Source organism: Poecilia formosa, unplaced genomic scaffold, assembly GCF_000485575.1.
Source record: "Poecilia formosa unplaced genomic scaffold, Poecilia_formosa-5.1.2 Scaffold9, whole genome shotgun sequence".
Taxonomy (NCBI): domain Eukaryota; kingdom Metazoa; phylum Chordata; class Actinopteri; order Cyprinodontiformes; family Poeciliidae; genus Poecilia; species Poecilia formosa.
In genome coordinates, this window is record NW_006799948.1 from 2,810,112 (window position 1) to 2,829,849 (window position 19,738).

The window sequence follows — 19,738 nt, forward strand, 5'->3', positions numbered from 1 at the left end:
CCAAAGCTAAACAAAAGCAGCAGCTTGTTTGGCTCAACACTGAACCTCATACAAGCAGCAGGTCGGATTTATTCCACTCTCGTACTCCGACACGTTGATCCTTTTCTCATATGTTACATTTTACAAAATAAATTGCTTTGCACAGTTAGTAGAGCACTGGTTAATCTATTGTATGAAAATGAAAAGGTTTGACCTCAGTGCAAAGCTAACAGGACATGATTATTCAATCAAAGCACCAGCCAATAGGCCCACTGTAGCTCTGGAGGAGCAGCAGAAATCTGGAACTCAGGTGGTTCAGTATGACCAGCAGTACAGTTCATTTCTGACCAGTTGGTCATCTGGTCAGGTGACCAACTGGTCTAAAAGCTAAGGAATGCTTTTAGATTGAAACTTGTTAAGATGGCTTAGTCAAAGTCCAGATCTAAAACCAGTTTAGAATCTGTTGAGATTATTGGAAATTGATTTGCTACATAAATAAATTGAGGGTTTCCAGGCTACAGTACAGGAACATAAACTAATAATTATTTCATGGAAAATCTGACTTGCATGGGAAAAAGAAAAGTTGCTTAATTTTAGAAGATGTGATGTTGTTCTGATCCGATGAGACTAAAACTTTTCTGACCTACATTGAAATTGGTATGTGCAAAACAGTGGTGCTCTGGGCAATTTTGAAAAAAGTATTCAGTTGCATACACCTCAGTAATGACATCCCAAAGATGCGTTTGTCCATCAGCTAAAAGACAAAATGTAGAGTTTTTAATGGGTGCGACTACTTTTATACTCTATGGATTGTTAGCTTTAAAATTACTCTTCCCCCCCCCCCAAATATTATTATTAAAGATGGATATTTGAATCTTACAGCAACTTGGAAGTATCACGTTTCAGTTATCATGATAAATGCAGCATTTACAATGCAGAGAGAAGACGTGCTAAATATTAACCCATTTTCTAAATATGGTTAATCACCTGTTTGGTTGTGCATGACCTGAGGCAGAGATTCATCTATTAGAGATTCATTCCATTAGAGGCGTTTCTGAATCGTTTTATGCTATACTTGTTCATAAAAATCACGAGTAAACGAGATGGTACAATTTACATGAAATTGAAATCGTCTGTAGAGCAAATTGAAAAATGAACCAGGAGTGAGTACTGGCCTAGAAAACCTTCCAGAACTCCCTGAAGAAAAAACAGGATGCTGTAGATAAGAAAACAGGTGAAAATCAGTGTTAAGGTTTCATGTTATTAACATCGATAAAGTGTTTGGGGGAAAGAAAAAAAAAAAAATCAGCAGCTACAACAGATTCTGGATCAGAACCCTTCCAGGTGACAGATGATTTATGTCTTGCTCCTCGGCGGTGCAGATAACCCCACCTGACCTCTAGGAACATCAGTTTGTACAACATTGTGTTGAGGGATCCTCCCGGGATCTGAGACCCGAGCTCTGGAGCTAATAGGTACAGATATCCATTTTCTTCCCTGCCTGCACACCTCTCTTCCCCGTTCTGCCGCACTGCAAAAAATGTCCGTCTCCAGCGTCGTCTCGCCGAAGCGGCCTGCCAGAGACAGCAGGCAAACGGCTCCAAAAGCGCTGCTGTTGTCAAGGCGAAAGCAGCAAAACAAGATATCAGCCCCGGCTGCTTGAGATCTGGAAAGTTCACAAATCGCGTGGTAGAAAGGAGTCCAGATCTCTCGTATGCGTCTCATCAGTCTTGGGGAGATTTGGCGACCATATGGCCACAGTTTGCATCTTCTGTTCTTTGTTGTTGTTTTTTTTTTTCCGTCAAGTAATTTGTCAACATGTGGTATCAGTGCAGAAAGATTAGCTCCTCTCCAACAGATTTTGTGTTTGCACGGCACAAATTAAAGCCAACAGAAGCATGTGGTTCAGTCCTTGAATCGTTTTATGCTAATGAAAGACGTCACCTGCGGTGTTAAAATCTATTTACCACTTTGTAGAAAGCAAGAGGAAAAAGCAACCCGGCCTTGCGTAAAACAGTTATGACCACCAAAACCGAACACCAGGTTGTGTCACCCTGAGAGAGAACAACTGCTGTCAAGCACTTGTTTTAACTGCAGATGGAGCTGTTTTAATTGAGCCACTTTGGATGCTATTTGTTCATAACCAGCCTGTTTAAGTTCACACCATGGCATATCAGTATAATTTCAGACTAAGCCAATCTGAAATCCGTTTTCTTTTTTTCTTTTTCTTTTTTTTTAGCCTATTACAGTTGAACTTGCTATTCTTTAAGTTCAACACTTGAGTTAAGCTCAAGTGTAACTCAAACAGGCCTGGGCTTCAATATCAAAGTGAGGGATGGATGTTCTTCTTCAGGTTATTCTGCTAAATAACCAAATTTATGCTTGCACCAATTGCAGAACGTCAACCAGGTCCTAAAACAGGAAATCTGTTTTGGTGCCTGCATCACATTAGCACCAAAATGTTCGACTGTATGTGTGAAAGCTTTCTGAAATGTGTTTTTATTTTATAACGGGATGCACAACTTCAAAAGAACTTTTTTCTTCTCTTCCCGAAAAGTGACCTTAACTTTTGGGAAAGCAAAGTCTGGAGAGCTCTAGATGTTGCTTTGGGTTTTTTAGTTACCTCCTGTATGAGTTATCAAATGTGCTTTTGGAGTAATTTTGGTAGTTAATAAACAGCATTGTAATCGTTTCCAGCTTGAGATCGGTTCTTGAATTTCATTAGCATGGGACATAATGTGTTGATTTCTGACATCCATAAGCTAACTTCATGTAGTCCGCTTGTATTTTAAGAAGTTGGGCAGCAATCAGGTTTGTGACTTCTGCAGCTGAACTGAAAAAGAAGGTTAATCTCTTTCTCAAAGTTTAACAAAGAGGAAAATATATTTCCAAAATTGTCCCAGGTTGGTTTGAATAGCTTTTTTTCCCCTTATTAAATCAAATCAGCAAAGCAAATACTTTCCCAATACACGGTATGCTGATTTTTTTCCTCCTTCACTAGACAGCAGGATAATTAATTAAGAAGCTGTCCGCTACAGCAGCTTCTGTGTTTTCATGAAGCGAATCTGTCAGATTGAATGTCATGTTTGCAGCTGTAAGCACTGCCAGAACTGCAAACATCAAGAGGATAAAAATGGATCAAAAGAAAACTGATGCACAATAATGCAATTCAGTTCAGTTTTGTTTTTCATATAGTGCCAATCCACACCAGAAGTTATTCGAGGACACTACAAAAAGGCCAACAGGTCATGTTTTAATCCAATTATATGCAGTTCAATTCATTACTTTTCAATCCAGCTTGTTCCATTCAGTCTAATTCATTCTAATACAGTCAGAATGAACCTAAGCTATCTCAGACACTTGGAATAAAATTTAAATTCAAGGGCTTACACTCAAACTCATTTCAACAGAAACTTCTAAGGATAAAAATGTGAACATCAAATTGCCTCTTTCAGGAAGCCAGGGGATTGTACCTCATCTGGGTTTAGATTAAATTATTACTTTGTATTTTTTTTTAGAGATAAGAATCCTAATTTATTCCCAAACTCTATTTTATTACATTACTATTAAATTATTTCAATTTATACATTTATCAGTTTATTCATTGTCATTGTTCCAGTAACTAGTGTTATGTTGTTAGAAGTTGTGTTGGTGGCGGCTCTGGGTTACTGATGCCCCCATTCACCAATATGTACTCCATTTAGTATCCCATGGTTACCATTTTATCCCCCAAAAACTCAACTTTGGGCATGTAAACAAATAATGTCTGTCCATGTGTTTATCCTCATATATTAGTTCACTCTTCATGCAAGTTAATAACGTCCGATAAATTGTGGTAGCAATCATAAAAATGCTCAAGACTTCCATTATAAAACTTAATGTAAAGTATTTTTGAAGACTTTAAGACTCTGTTTTCATTGGCTGAGGTGCTAATCTAGGTTTAGAATGTTACAAAATAAGATTAAACTCTTCTTCAAATCAAAAATAATAATAATTATGGTCAAATGCCCACATTTTCTTGCAGAAACTGAGCATATTCTATAAAATTCAATCATCGGCCATCTAGATGGTTACAATGTGCCACCCTAAATGATACAAATTTATGTTTTTTTTATGAGGTAATAAGAAAAAGACCAAAACCTTAAAAAAAAAAAAAAGACATGCTAAATAACTTGGTTTTAGAAACCCATTCAAATGTGGCATATAAACGACCGCTGTAGCAACACATTCAGTAAACGGCTGTAAGACAATTGCGCATCGACACGAACCATCAAAAATGTAATGCATTTCAATTATTACTTTCGTCATTACATGTCGGCATGTTGAATTTTCACGTTTGACTAAACACAGAAAATGCTCTGCTTGTAACTGGAAACAAATGTACAGCTTCCAACATCTCTCCTGCCAAGTTTTATAACCTAAATGTCAGGTTATGAAACAAGTCATGAAAATATGAAATTTTTATTTTCCGCTCTTTTTTACATTTTCTTAAATAGGTCACTTAAAATCCTGCAGTTGGAGCCCATAAACTATTACATGAATTTATTATTTGCAAAATAATAAATGTTGCTATTGATCAAAAGTTACGCTAATAGAGCTAGCATTTCTGGTCATTAGCATAACTTTGGATCAATAGCAACATTCATTATTTAGCAAATAATAAAATCATCTAATACTTGAGCTACATAAAAAAATCTGCATATCTGCAGGAGAAAAATGCTAATTATAAATAAAAAAATAAATAATCATTAAAAAAACATGTTTAATTTGAATGCTCATCATCAAACCCCATTTTCAGAGGCTCCTGAAGTGACTCGGATGACTGACATTTTTTGCAGCGGGCTTTCACCTCCAAACGGGAGAAAGGCAGACGAGAGAACAGGCTTTCTGGGGGAAGATGACTGGCGGCTCCGCTCGGCCAATCAGAGCGGGGAAGCTGCTCGGAGCTTGCCCCGCTCCGCTAACGCCATTGGCCGCCTGCGCCAGAGAGTCGGGTGGAGGTTCTGTGCTCATATTAATGACTGCCGAGGAGACGGCGGCGCATCTATGTGGTCCGCCTGACACTTGATCGAGGGAAGAGATGCGCCGCTGATCGGCCGCTCTGAAGACGAGAAGGGAAGGGCACAGGGAACACAGGAAGCTGTATCCGCACTTCTCCTTCATCCCCCTCCTCTTCCTCCTCCTGCTGCTGCTGCTTTTGGAACATTTTTGCCTCATAGAAAGAAGCCCGTGTTATTTGCGTGCGTCCCCCTCGCCACCTGCCCCCCTCTGTCGGATGAAAGCAGAGAACTGATTTCTCTTCAGCGGCGTGAAAACGGCCACACATTGTTGCCTGCTCCTCGTTTTGTTGTTTTCTTTTTTTTTTCCTCTCCTCCTCACTCGGTTGAGATGGGAATATAGACGGGCGGCGCTTTGAATGCGACGATGGTTGAACCGGGTAAGTTTTTTTTTTTTTCTTTCCCCCTCTGTCATTTCCTTTTGGCGCATTTTGCCAAGTTGATGCAGAACGCTTCAGCTCACAGGAGAACGATTTTTTAAATTATTATTTAAAATCCGGACATGTAATGATGAAGAAGGGTGGAGGAGGTGGTGGTGGTGGGCGCTTGCGGGGAAAGCGGTGCACAGTAATTAGGCGGATGACTGGCCCTCGAACCCATCGCTGTAGACGCGCTGTTTTGCGCAACTGTGCATGATGCAGATTCGGACTGCGCCGAGGCAAACAAGTCAAACCAACTAAAGACTTGTGTCGCCTACCAGACGCATCTTAGGAAAAAAAAAAATCAATAGAGCGGTGCCTAACACCCCACCACCGTCACCACAGCACACACAATTCACTCGCTCCTTTTATTTTCTTTCTTTATTTATTTTTGTTTTCTGTTAAATACAAACTAAAAAAAAAATAATAATAATAATGATAAAAAAACACTACTTAAGTAGATTTGGCATTCCCAGCACCTCCGTGCTGGACAGATTGCCTTCGCCGCTCTCTGGCATGTTGGATTCTCTGGCTTTTTACGTAATTAACACGGCAGCTGAGAAGCACTCACCGTCACCAACGAACCTGATCACCTGCTCATCATCCCTCCTACGTCCACGCATCCAGGGATCTGGTTGGTAAACAGAGAGCGGGATGGCACCCACTAATTCCACCCCCCTCCCCCCTCCCACCACCAACACCTTCACCCCACATACACCATCACACTGAAATCCTATTGAATCTTTCAGGGATACTGATTTAGAATAGAGGGCAATGAGTATGACATCCCCTCCCTCCACCCCTCTTCCATTTGGGTTTTTGCTTCTCCTCAGTTGTGAATTCAATCGATTTTGGCCTGCATGATACAAATGACTCACCCGAGGCAGCCGCTTTTACATGAAAACTACGCTTTGCTGGGATAACCTGGACTTGCGCACGAGGCCACGGATTGCACCCACGTTCGTCAGGAAACCTGTAACCGTTTTGTTTTTTTGGTTTTTGGTTTTTTAAGTTAACCTCTGAAGCAAATATTTACAAGGTGAACTCTCAAAAACATGAGATAAAAAACCTCAACATCCATTTACATTGTTGCATCACCTCCCTCCACCCCACCTCACCCCCCCTTTCTTTCTTCTACAGTGATAAACAGTGATGGGTTTAACTTCATTAATTTTGCCACATTTGCTCAAAACAAATCAATATTACATGTTCACAACAAGTCATACTCTTTAAGTGAGTGGGCTTGCGAATTGCCTATTGATCTGTGTGTGAAGGGAACAGAGCCGCGGTGGGAGAAAAGGTGTTTTGCCTGCAGTGCCTTGTCTGGGGGGGGAGGGAGGGGGTTCTACGAGCATGACAGGCAGCACAGTGTGGGTGTTCCATATTCATTTTTTTTCTCTTTCTATAGGCAAGAGGGCAGCAGGTTCCCTACGAGTGTGTGTGTGTATGTGTGTGTGTGTGTGTGGGCAGCTGAACGCCACAGTTGGTTGGAAGTGGAGTTTGAGGACTTTAACCTTCTGTAGTGCAAGTCAGTTGAATCCGTGTTTTTTTTTTTCCTTCTTTCATCCTTTTATTTCCCTGATGCAGCTTCAGTGTGTATTTGTATACGTATGCTGATATTTTTGAAAGTCAGTTTGAAAACTGCAAAAAAAATTGTTCGGAGATGCCAATGAAGTACCAGAGTTTGGAGGCTAAAAGGGGTAATTATAGTATTGCTGTGCACTGCCACTCAGCTGGCTTAAAGAGAGCTTAAACAGTCACACATCCCCCCCCCCCCTAACATGTCTGCGGTTTAAAGTTGTCGCCGCTGCGCACTGCTGGTCAGCTGGCTGACAGCAGGCCGCCAGATATTTTCTTTCACCGGCGAGAAAGACAAATGTAGCTCCTGCTAAACACTCCCCTTTGTCGAATACACTACAATTCCCCGTTGTGGAAAGCAAAAGAGAAATATCCATCAGCTTTAATGAAGTTTTAAAACTGCCAGTTTGGTTCTCCATAAGGGTTATTTCTGTTCAGCAGCAGGCTGCAGGCTGGCCAACTTATCAGCCATGCTTGTGTTTGCTCTCTAAAACTGCAGGACAGTTATAATACATGTGATTCATCTGACAGATCAGAGCTCTGATCTGGAAATGTCACACCTGAGAATCGGTTTTGATACAAACTGGACAAGCAGCAACACACAGCCACGCAATTTATATACGCAACTAGGGAACAGGTGTAAATTGGTTTGTCCTCTTTCTACTCCTTCTCAAGGTAAATATAATATTATAGAAACCATGAATTTGTTGACTTGTTTTTACTATATGTATACTTCTGCATATGTTTGGGTGTATATACATTTTTTTTGTTCCTTTTTGTACCTATTAGGTGTAATAAGCATTTTTTTCCTTTAATATAGCTCAAGATAAAGCAACAACAGTATGAGTTGCTTTTGTTTTGGTGGCAACGGCTGCTAGTAATAGAAGCCTCATATCTTTAGCTCAGTTTTATGTGCTCCATTAAGCAATGTGGCAATTCATCAGAAGTCCTAATATATAGTTTTAATCTGCAACCTCACTCCATTTTTAATAAGATACAGACCTGTGGGAGACTGTAGTGACTGGCTGCCAGCTGTTCTAGTTGAAATTGTGAGTCCAGGGGGCGCTCTTGTTGCATTTCGTACTAGTAACTAAAAAAAAAAAAAAAAAATCCAACTTTTGAGCACAAAGCAACTGGATGGTGTTTTACGCAACGAGCATGCTTTTTTGAAAACTAATACAAAATTTAGCAAGTGTTTCATTTAGTCTATCAAAATGGTGATTGTTTTAAGTTGGCATTGCTGGTATGAGATTATTAGGGTATGATAATTTGGTCTAAAGCAAAACTAAGAAAAAATAAACTTTTTTTTCTATTTTCGGTTTGTCTGGTCTGGTAATATTTCCAGCTTGAACAAAGTGTAATTCTTTGATCAACGCTCATAGCCATCTTCCAGCCAGCTGACCAGCAGTGCACAGAAGCTGAAATATGTTATTCTCCGTAGATCCGGTGGGAAATGCCAGGCTCTCCAACACTCATCTTGTCTTCTTACATCATTTGAAGAGAATGCTGAAAGGTTTTATAAAGCCTTTTTGAAAAACAAAAAAAAAACGTCTTCCAACCTTTACTGCTGGTAACTCGCCCAGCCTGGTGCTGTCCGATTCACACGACTCTCTTCTTCCCCTCCTGTCCTCCCTCTCCTCCATAATGGCGGTAACGAGATGCCCGGGGATCTACCAGAGCTTCTGAGTGAACTGCGTAACGTATTCAGAAGACGTCTTCGGGGGGATCAGCATGTTCAGCCGAGCGTGATCGCTCTGATAGCATCCTTTTCACAGGCAAACGCAGTAGCTCGGCAAAATAGAGCAAACAGCAGAGTCACAGGACTGTAGGTGGAGGAACAGGGTTCAGATGGAGCGGATGGACGGGATACCGGGTCTAAATTATTATTAATCATCAGGAGGAGAGCTGGAATGCAAAAGAGCCGCACATCAAAACACGCTTTGATGGCAACATCCATGACATTTTGCTGCTTTTATTCTGTATCAAAAGGTCAGAATAGGATGTGATGCTTCCTTTGTGTCCACTGACATTTACTTTGCTTTTCTTTTTTCCAGTTTAGGAATTTAGCTTTGACTATTTAAATGCATTGAGGAAAAACAAAAAGCTAAATTAATGCCTTTATCTGCTGCCTAATCAGGGTTTTTTTTTTTTTAAGTTGCAGATTTATAATCAGAATGTGGGCATAATAGAGGCATTCGCCCGTACTGCAGCGTCAAAACATAAAGCATAAGAAGGAGGAGGACATCTAAAAAGTCCACTGCTGTGCTTCTCCATCTGTTCTGCATTCGCTTTTGACACATCCGCCACGTCGCCGCGCTAATGAATAGGTGCTGGATCAGCTGTCGGGTATCGATGAAGCCGCAGGGACCGACGCACGCGTTTCTGTCGAGATGGATGCGTCCGCGCAAACGCGTCGGAGTCGGGCTATAAATTCTTGCGGCTCAGCAAATCCCGAGTCGGACTCGGAAGCGGTGCCCTTCTGTCTGTTTTAGCCGAGGAACATTAACAGAAGGAGAAAGCCCATATCAGACACCATGAAATCATAATAAAGAGGTCCAAGCCTGCGATAAACGCATTTCAGTGGCATATAATGATTGATTCTGTCTGCCGCAGGAACTTATTCCCTGCAGGCTTGGTGGCCCCCTTGACCAGCCATATTTTATTCATATAAATATAGATAGCTGTGCATCTTAGAGGCAAGCACACATGCCACATTCGCACCTGCAGATTCAATTTGGTTCTGACTTTGAGGGATATGCCACTGGCTCCCCTCACGCCTCCCCTCTCTCAACTCCTGGCTAGCAGCTATACATGAAACATTATGCAGATTTTTGTCAAGAGTAGGTCCGACTATGTTGGGGGAGAAATGAGTGTTGCAATGCTCACTATGCCTTTGACCTTATCAGCAGCCGCCTTAAGCTGGATACCTTGGCTTAATTTTAATGGATGCAGCACTATGCGAATTAGACGGGATGGGGGCGGACGGGTGGGGTGTTTGTGTGTGCAGAGCTCGGTTACTGTGTGCAGCACTGAGCATACACTAGGAGAATGAGTGAATTTTTTCCTCCCTTTTCTGCATGTAGTGTTGGCTTCTTTTTGTCTATACATTCGTACATCTGCCATGTCCATTTAGCATCGAACCGGTGCAGCACGTTGCCACTTCTCCCTCGCTCAGCCGCCCGCCACCCCGTCCCCAAGGGCGCGTCTTGTCCAGGGAGAGGGGCTGAAAAATCTGAGACGGGGTTCCTGTGGTTAATTTAGAACATCGATTTTTGCATTAACAGCCGACGTGCCGCTGATTCATGGCCGCACAAGCGCGGATGTAAAGGTTTCCATCAGCTCACTCATGGAATGCACGGGAACTTAGACACATGCTGCAAGTTTCATTATGCACAGACACACGGAAGGCTCGCTTTAATGGACTCTCGCTTACCTTTGAGAAAGTATAATAGTAAATCAATGAGGTGAAGGGCAGCGGGAGGGACGGTAAAGCCGTCCACCCGATACCGGATTTACTGTGAATGTATAACGAGCCTGATAACACTACAGATTCTGGCCAGCTTAAGGCCATAAGGAGAATTTATTAAATAAAAAAATGTATGATTGTAACGTATACACTTAGTAACATCAAGCTGCAGGTCTTCCTCTCTCAGCCTCTGTGTTAAGCAGAAACTATAAAAAAAAAACATCTGCAAAAACCAACATAAAGAAATTCACAGTTATGTTATATAACTAAGTGATATACAGTACTTTAGGATGGCATTTGCCTCCTTACAGATTTATGGTGTTTTTACCTTTTGTCCCAAATTTATCAGTTTCAGATTCAGCGAAAGATGATCAGAATAATTACAATAAAATCTGGTTTTGATCCAAATAAACATGGCCTTATGTGAAAAAGCATTTACTCCTTAAACCAGGAGTCTGCATCAAGTGTCTCTTTAGGCTCTTCAAAATAACTTTGGCTAAAAATAAAGATTTAGCAGTTTTTTTATTTTTTATTTATTTATTTATCCCCCCCTCCACATATTTGCATTTAATTTCTGCAAATGAAAAGTACTTGTAATACTTTTGCTAATCTCTTTTTCTGGTCATTTGAAAAAAAATAAATAAATCCACAAATATCAAAATCCCTTAGAATAAATGTGTCCATCCTCTTATTTATAGGTTCTGGGAAATAAAATGGGAGAGCTCTTAAAAATTAAAATTTCTACACTGTAGATATTTATCACAAATTCCAAGTTGTCTTTTTTCAAAAGTTAATGCTGCATTTGTGGCTCTGAATAAGATCTATTGAGCTTCACTGGGGGCTTTTTTGTGCATGAAGGTTGCAGACCCCCACCCTAAAGCCATTTAATTGCTTGTGCCATTAATGGCAGCAACGATACACACCAAATGCTTTTACTGATTGGCAATACGTCTGTTACATCTCTGTGGGAGTAATTTTCAAATGCTTTTCACTGTGCAATAAAAAAACAAACAAAAAAAAAAAAACAGAATTTAAATTTGATGTGGTTCAAAAATGAACAGTATAATCAAATATCAAGAAATTAAATAAAAATTAGTTTTAGATTTTCTATTTCATCAGTACATTTGAACCATATTAGAAGTTCTTCATATTAAAATACTTGCAATTTCTATATTTTGCAAAATGCAGGTAGACTTTTTCCCCCATAACTGAACAGCTCCAGTCTGTAGCTCTATATTGTTTTGGAAGACATCCTCCCTTTGTGAAACACAGTGGACATTTAGCCAATGTAAAACAAAATAACAATAATTTGTTCAAACCTTAAAGTGTCCACTTCAAAACAAAAATGATAGAAAAAAATGGACGAAACAAAGAGATCCAGCTAGCTAACCCTTGGCTATTTTCTACAGCTTGTTTCAGAGGAGAAACGTCTATTTCAAATTTCTGTTGGCAAATGTACTGGAAAAGTGCCATTTACTTAAATATAAACATTTTTGTTAATCAGGGTAAGTTCTACAACTTGATTCAGAGAGAGTTCAAATGGTGCCTTGTTGTTTATGAGCGTTGTTAAGATGGAGTGGAACGTTAGGTGGACAGAATGGAGGATCGTCTAGCCATCTGAAGCTTTTGATTTGCCAGTTGAATCTGTGACCCAACCCTCAACTATGCTCATGAAGTATCAATTATGACAAAAAGAACAGAATCCAGAACAAAAGGAGCTGAAATTAGCTTAATTTGTTGGCTACCTGGACTCAGTCTAAGAAGAGTGCAGATTTTGTGCAGATGACAAGAATTTCTCCTTCAAAACTTTGGTTTTCTTAGCACATCCCAGCGAAGACCCAAAACTCACTGGAGGGACTTTACATCCCTTCTGGCCTGAGAATGCCTTGGGATCTGTCAAAACCAGGAAAATAACTCCAGCGTGGGGATTGGTTGAAATTCTCGCAAAAGAACGGATTCAGTCTTGCAGTGGTAACAAGCATTGTCGAGGGAATTAGGCCGACAGGAGTGTGCAGATCACAAGACAGAAACATGGATACGCAAGTACGAATGCAACGCCTGCATTCTCCATAGCTCATTGCCTGTGCAGGTCGTGATGCTAATGGCTAATAATGCTAATGTCGGGAGAAATTTTTTTTTAACCATCAGGGTTTAAATAGCAGAGACAAATGTGAGAAAGCTTAGGGGGGAAAAGAGCAGAGATCTAAAAGAAGGCATTACCATAAGAAAAGCCGAACGAGGGAGCAAAAAGGCAGAACAAGAGTCTGAAAAAGAGGTGGGGGGTGACTTGAAGAAAACCTTCCAAGGCTTATTACCAGTGGATCAAAATTCCCAGTGAAGCATCCCCACAGTACATCGGTTGGTCTCCTGAAAGGAGGAGGCAATTCTGTTGTGCCCCAGTTTCCACTTGCATCTGACCTTTATGTCTTCCACCCAGTTTTACCACAGCAATTGTAATGCCTTGGCAGATGCGATACTGCCTTGTTGCCACTTAAACAGTGCAGGCTTCATAATCAGCTCCCCCGAGGGCAGGTGTGCCGTTCCCCTCATCTGTGCCCGTTGTATCCCAAAGATCCGATGCGTTGTACCATAAAAGATTTTATTTTCACATGAGCGACAGGTCAACTCGCGACCATGTGCCGCATTGATGAGTAGCCAACCTGCAACACAGTAATCACCTCCATGTCGCCGCTTCAGTACACCTCATCCAAGTGCCGTGAAGCGAGGGAGAGGATTTATAACTCATTTCAATAAAGAGCACAAAACAAACAGTTCGGCCCGGCTGTTTGGCCGCCCAGATGACTCGAGTCGGGCTTTCCTGAGTTAGCACTGCAGAGTCACCAGGACCGCTGCTTCCTGCCCCCCTTAGCGAGCACACTCATTAATTTAAAGTGGTCATATCTCACTGGTCTCTAATCAAACTGTATTTGTGCCATTACTGTCCGCTGCAGCCCCAGTGTTAGCATAATGGAGGTGGCCTGGTGGGGATGCGAGCGAAGCGTTGCCAAGATGTGAATGGAAAAGCCTTTCACCTTGACAGCAGGGGTGAGCCTCTTAAAGGAAGCGCTGGCCAAGTAAGTGCGGCGCCTTCTCCAGATGGGAGCAAATTATCTGCAGGCTAAGAAATTATATTGTGAAAGTTATTAGAGGAATAACTTTGGAAAACAAATAGAAAAACAAGCATCAGGCCACAACACGTCAGCCTTGATGAGGGAAGAGCCCAGAGGTTTGACCTCTGACACATTATTTTAACTTAATCGTTAAAAAATATAATGATGAAACGATGGGCCTATGGACAGTTACATATTTCAATATGTTGCAGTTTACAAGTAGTGAGTTGGGCTAAATTTAAGGTTTTATTACATTACTGCAATAATGTTTGCATTTCTTTGAAAAAAAAAAAAAAAAGAGTAATGTTTCTCACTAATTTCAATTTATTTCCATGATTATGGCTTACAGCACATTGAAACCCAAAATGTGGTTTACTAAAAAGTACACCTATGTACAATATACACACTTAACTTGGAAAACAAGAAGTTTGATAGTTGTTTTGTGATTTGTCTGTGTGGTGGCGGCTCAGGAAGCTCCGACTCCAGCCACAGTCCACGCTGCGTCACAATACCCCAAATTGTTGAATGGATCAGCTTTAGAAAGTTGCTGTTATCTTAGTTGCTTTTGCAATTTTCCACCACAGTTTCTCCTTCCATTCAACTTTCCATTAATATGCCTGGATCCAGTACTCTTAACAACAAACTTCTTTAACAGTAATTTATTTTTTTTATTTTTCTTGTGCTGGGTGTGTAATACTTCTGCATTGAAGATTCATATTCTCATCTTGAGGAAAATACAGTATTTTAATTTTACATTTGCTTCGAGCCATAAACATCAATATTAACAGAAATAGAATGATATTAGAGGATATCGCTTTGTGTGCAATGAGTCTGAGTTTCAGGGGGATCTGCAAAGTCATGCTAGCTGTCTTAGCTTATTGCTAAAGGTTGCTTTCAATAGGTGCTACCTTAAAAATGGTGTTTTTATCAGAAGCATGTCCTAATCCAAGTGGGTAAATATTATTTTTGGTCACATTTTTTATTTCATTTTGCAATTTATACAGACATAAAAGACATAAAAATAGAAATATAATTCACACTGCCATCCACATCATCATGTGCTTTGCATTAGTAAATTTACTTGGGAATCTTCCCCCGACTTCTCCCATCATAGCTGCTTTCCTAAAGCCTTCATTCAGCCATGGTACAAAGCTCACTGACAACTTATGACTTTGCTTTGTGCTCCATTCAACTTGATGCCTTCAACATCCTTTAAACCATAAAAATGGTGAGACACTAAATTTTAGTGGTTCTAAACCTGTGGCGTATTACGGAACCAGCTCATGCCTACTTGTAACGCTGATGCAATGACCCTGTCATTACAAAGACTTAAACCCTTTGAGGGAAATTAGCTGGAGAATTGATCTGACAAGTGCATTTTGCTTCACTTATTTCTTGCTCCTGGCAAAAAATATATCACAGCACAGCTGCTGCAGAGAAAGGTTTCATGCTTTGCTGATTTGGAGAGTATTGATTACGATAAAAATATATAAATCATCCTGCCCGTGAAGAATTTGTGATCCATTTACAAACCCAACAATGGTTCTGAGCGGCAACGGGCAGAATTCACAATCGGTTTCACTTTTGTCAGTTATTTCATTTGGTTATACATCGGAAAAAGGTACATGTTAAACATAATTCTTCTTTATTTTAATATTTGTTCTTCAAATGGTGCACAAGACAAACAAGAACCGAAAAAGAAAGCTCCTGCAGGCCATCAGTCCTGCATCTACCAGGTGAATTCAGCAATCAGCCAAAGCATTATAGCCTGACAGCTCAAGTGAATAGCATTGATCATCTTGTTACAGTGCACTGTTCTGCTGGGAAACCCTGTCTCTTTGACACATACCAGCCACTAAAAAGATACAAACCTAGAAAAACTTCTCGGTGCCCGTCCCCCCGCGAGGCAGCGACATTCCCTGAAAGCTTCGACGATCGCTACAGCAACGGCACGACGAGGCAGCCCAAGGCAGCGCCCTGGCTTCAAGACTCCCCAGACCCCAATGTGATTGAGCGGTCACAGAACGTGGTCCCAGCACGCAGCGCTCAGCTCAATTTCCCTGTTCCGGACACGGCGAGACACCACCGGAGGCGCCTCCCTTACGCCCGGATGGGCAAGAGCTGTTTGCGCGGCGTGAGGGACCCTGCTCAGTATTACACTGGCTTTGTAGTTCTAGCAGATAGCTGCATGTTGGAGCGTTTGGCTCGTGAATATTTAGAATTTTGTTGAATAGTGTGTAGGCGTAGTCGTTGTGCCTTGCGACAGAATTCATTCCCCTTGAACTTTACCATATTTAACTTTATTACATTTTGTAGTTGGACAATACAGCTGAAAACGTATAGCATTTCATATTAGTTGATATTGACAATTACTGACTAGTTGTTTTATCCACAGTATTCCTTCCACGCTGCTGTTTTTTTATTTTTATTTTTAAGCATTCATCAGGCATGATGTCAAAACCTGAAACTGCTGCTGTGCAAGTTCCTCAACAGGTTGTTGCTAGGTAACCAAAGAGCGAGTGAGTCAGTTGATGCCACCAGCCTTGCTTAGCTGCCCGTGAGAAGTTGAGTGGCTAAAATTTTCCCACTGCCTACATCCCCCAGAATGCTGTGCAGTTCTGGATTGGAGTTCAGTGAAATTGCTGGATATTCTGTCAGACAAATCTATTGATATTAATTTATTCTTCATCTCTAGGTTGCACTAGATTTTATTTAGACTGACGAGGGCCAAGCTTTTTACAGTTTTTTTTTTGTTCATCACTGTCTTTCCACTCGTGTTTCTTTGCGTTGCTCACATAAAAACCCAATTAAGTACTTTGGAGTTGTTTTTTGTACTGCAACCGTATAACAAAAGGTCATTGTGTATGAATACATTAGCAAGGCACTGCCTGATAGATTTTAACACTTGTCCAATGCAAATCTATTCTGTCTATGTTGGATTTAAAGGCAACTATGAGTAGGAGGCAGTGTCAAATGCCAGTGGTTGAATCTACTAGTGTTCAGCAGACCCAGCAGCAATTCACACAGTTAAGGTTTCCTCAGAACAAACCAGATGCAAGGAGCTTGTTTCCTGTAATGTTCACAGGACGGGTTAATTCTGGCCAAAGTGAAAAAGCCCATGGGCTAGACCTGTCAGCCTCCTACTGTAATGGAGTTGCTTTAGAGTTCGTGGTTAGAGTGATTGCCCCCCCACTTTCCTCCCTCTGACACCTGGGAACTCGCGTTAGCTCCATGAGTGAACACCTTAGCCTGACCTATAAAAGGGCTCCCTAAACAAACGCTGCAGTTCAGCTTTAAGGTGTTGGTGCAGGTGGAGATTAGGTTAGCAGAGACCCCGTCTCCAACGGGCTCCGTTACGTTTCCAGGTGCTGATTATGTATCTGTGGACCTCAGAAGATTATACCTGGAGGTTTTCTACGTACAAACGCCCAAGCATCCATCTTAGGATTCGATTTTCCCCCGGCCATATTAACCACATTTCTCCCTGTCAAACAGCTGCAGAGCCACTTACTGCCAAACACAGCGCAACATTTTTCCTCTTCCGCCAGGAGATCCTCGTTTTATCCGTTTCTTTAACTCGTTTTTGAATCACTTGTATTGCTTTTTTTTCTTTCTGCGTAACAACAGCCCCCCCTAAAATGCCACCGGGGGTTATTGTACAGCTGCTTAAACTAAGACGAGTTCCTCCTCTACAAGTCCTTTTGTCCTCCAGATCTTTCCACTCCCCCTCCCAGCTGACTTTGCCTCAATTACCGCCAACCGAGCAGCGGATTGTGGGAATTAGCTGTATAAGGCAGCGTTGCATGGAGCGGGGTGGGCTGTGACTGGACCTTCACTAATAGGTTTGTACAAGTCCACAGTCTCAGCAGTCACAGTGCAGGGCCTCTGGAACACAGACTGCCTCCTTGCCTGGCTCTGCATAATGTCGTCGCCAAACACCAAATTATGCGCTCAGACGCCTGGAGACGATTTGGATACTTCAACTTGAACTGATTAAAGTGCACTTGAGTATGTGAACTTGTAGTTTATTGATATTCTAAATAGGGGTTGTAAAATCTGGGATCTGTGGCTTAAAACTTTCAGGTTTTAGTTGGTTGGGAGTGGCTCAGAATAGAATAGAATAGAATAGAAATATCCCTTACCATAACACAATGGGGGAATTTCTGTGCAACAGTAACAAAGTGACAAGTAATCACTTTTTATTTACATTACCTTAGCATGATATATGTAAATCTCAACATTTATATAGGAGGCATTAATGGGAAGTCAGAGGCAGTGATTCTCTCCGAACCAACATTTTGCTCCAGAGAAACTACAATTAAACCTCAAGTTAGCCATACGCCGTGCATATGTAGCTTTACATTTTTCTGTAATCTTAAAATAAAAATTCTAATCTTTAAAGCACAATTTGAGTGGTAAATATGTATGTTACGGATATGTTTGCATGAATCAGGAAACATTTAATTTACAGACAAAAATGAGTAACAGCTGTTTTACCGTAAGAAATCACTGATTATTTTGATTACTTGCAACTACTAATGAGAAACGGGATTATACTGTGTTTTTAAAGGGATTCTTCAAAGCCATTTTTAAAATAGGAAAACGTTATTAACTACAACGTCGAGTAATTAATTGAATTTATCCTAGCTGATCAACATTAAAACGTCCACCACCTCATATGGCACATTGTCCTCTGGGTGTCCTAATCCAATCATGGATTTCCAGCACTCTACACAAAGCAGACGACAACCCAGGGCAAACCAAATGCTTCCTCTTTCCTAATCTCCTGCCATGTCTGAAAACCGCTACTGGCCGCCACATCATCTGCTTGTCCGTCCCTCCAGCCAGGCCAGAATCTGATGGTGTAATGTGACCCGCGGACCTCGGGAACAATTGATCCCCCCGCCCCAATTAACACCCCTGGCTAAGCAAACAATAGCGCACCCTGCTAGAGCCACCTGTGGTGAACGCAGATTGTTGCCAAAGCAATAACAATTAAGCCCGCCACATTACGCTGCCGGCGATTGTTATTAGCGAGAAGAACAGCCAAAGCGAGCACAGGTGAGACCCGAACACTGTCGGCTGAATTACAGCATCTGTGCCGCGCTTTCAGGGTGCAGCTCAACCACATAACCTACACCGAGGAGCGAGTGCAGAGGGAGAGAGGCTAAGCTCTGTTTATCAGAATGCTCAGGGTGTAGAAGCTTATTGAAGTGCCAGGCGCTCTTGAAAAATAATACCACCACCCCCATTGACCGCTCCCCTCAGCCCTCGTTCGGATTTCACTGGCTCCATGTCCTCCTCTGCCCATCCACACCAGAATCCAGCCGATGCTGGAATACAGCTCCAGGAATAAAGCGTTGGCTCGGACGTGGTAGAGGGGAGACATTTCTGCTGCCATCATATTTACCCGATCCTTACAACACACACCCACACACACACACACACACACAGTTCCCCTGTGGCCACTGAGGTGGAAACAGAACTGTTGATGAAATGAAATCGTTTCTCAAAGCTTCCTTCATTCCTCCCATTTCATCCCGTCTCTTTTTGACCGCTCCTTGTAACGCGGCGGCCCGATCTTTTAGGCCCAAAATATCACAAGCATCATCAAAACCATCCGCTCAGACTCACAGATGATAAATTGCATGCTGCACTTCAACCGTGGCGTGCGAGAGGCGGCCGATTAAAAGGAAACAATGAAGGCCCAACGTGCATCAAGAGGACGCGCTGCAGTTGTAGCTCTAGTTACTTCCTGAAACAATATCCTGTTCGATGAGCACTTTTAAGCTCAATTAACAGAACGCCATAATGTTCATCATCTTTAAGACACTTATGAGACGTGTTTAATTTTAACAGCATCCACTGGCAAAGGTTTCATGCCAAAAAACATTTACTGATAATCAGAGAATACAATCATAAAATCGTAACACTGCAGCAGAGTAGTGGGTAGGTAATAGGGGTGTAATGGTAGGCATAAATCACAATAAGGCACATTCCTCATTTCATGGTCATAGTTTACTACATTAGCAAAAACAAGCAAATGCAAAGCATCTTCGCACTGGCTTCAAAAAGAAAATGTGTTAACAAAGAGGGCAATTTCTTTTTGAGAACTAAACGATCCCTTGT

General features: G+C 41.5%; 1 protein-coding gene across 1 annotated transcript in view; it reads left to right on the forward strand.

Moving 5' to 3' along the window:
- Positions 1-4,955: 4,955 nt before the first annotated feature.
- The window catches only part of LOC103156512 (leucine-rich repeat neuronal protein 3-like), a 33,274-nt gene continuing 18,491 nt past the window's right edge, over positions 4,956-19,738 (forward strand). The window contains exon 1 of the mRNA XM_007578596.2: positions 4,956-5,416. The gene's annotated coding sequence lies outside the window, so the exon portion shown is untranslated. The remainder of the gene's footprint in view (positions 5,417-19,738) is intronic.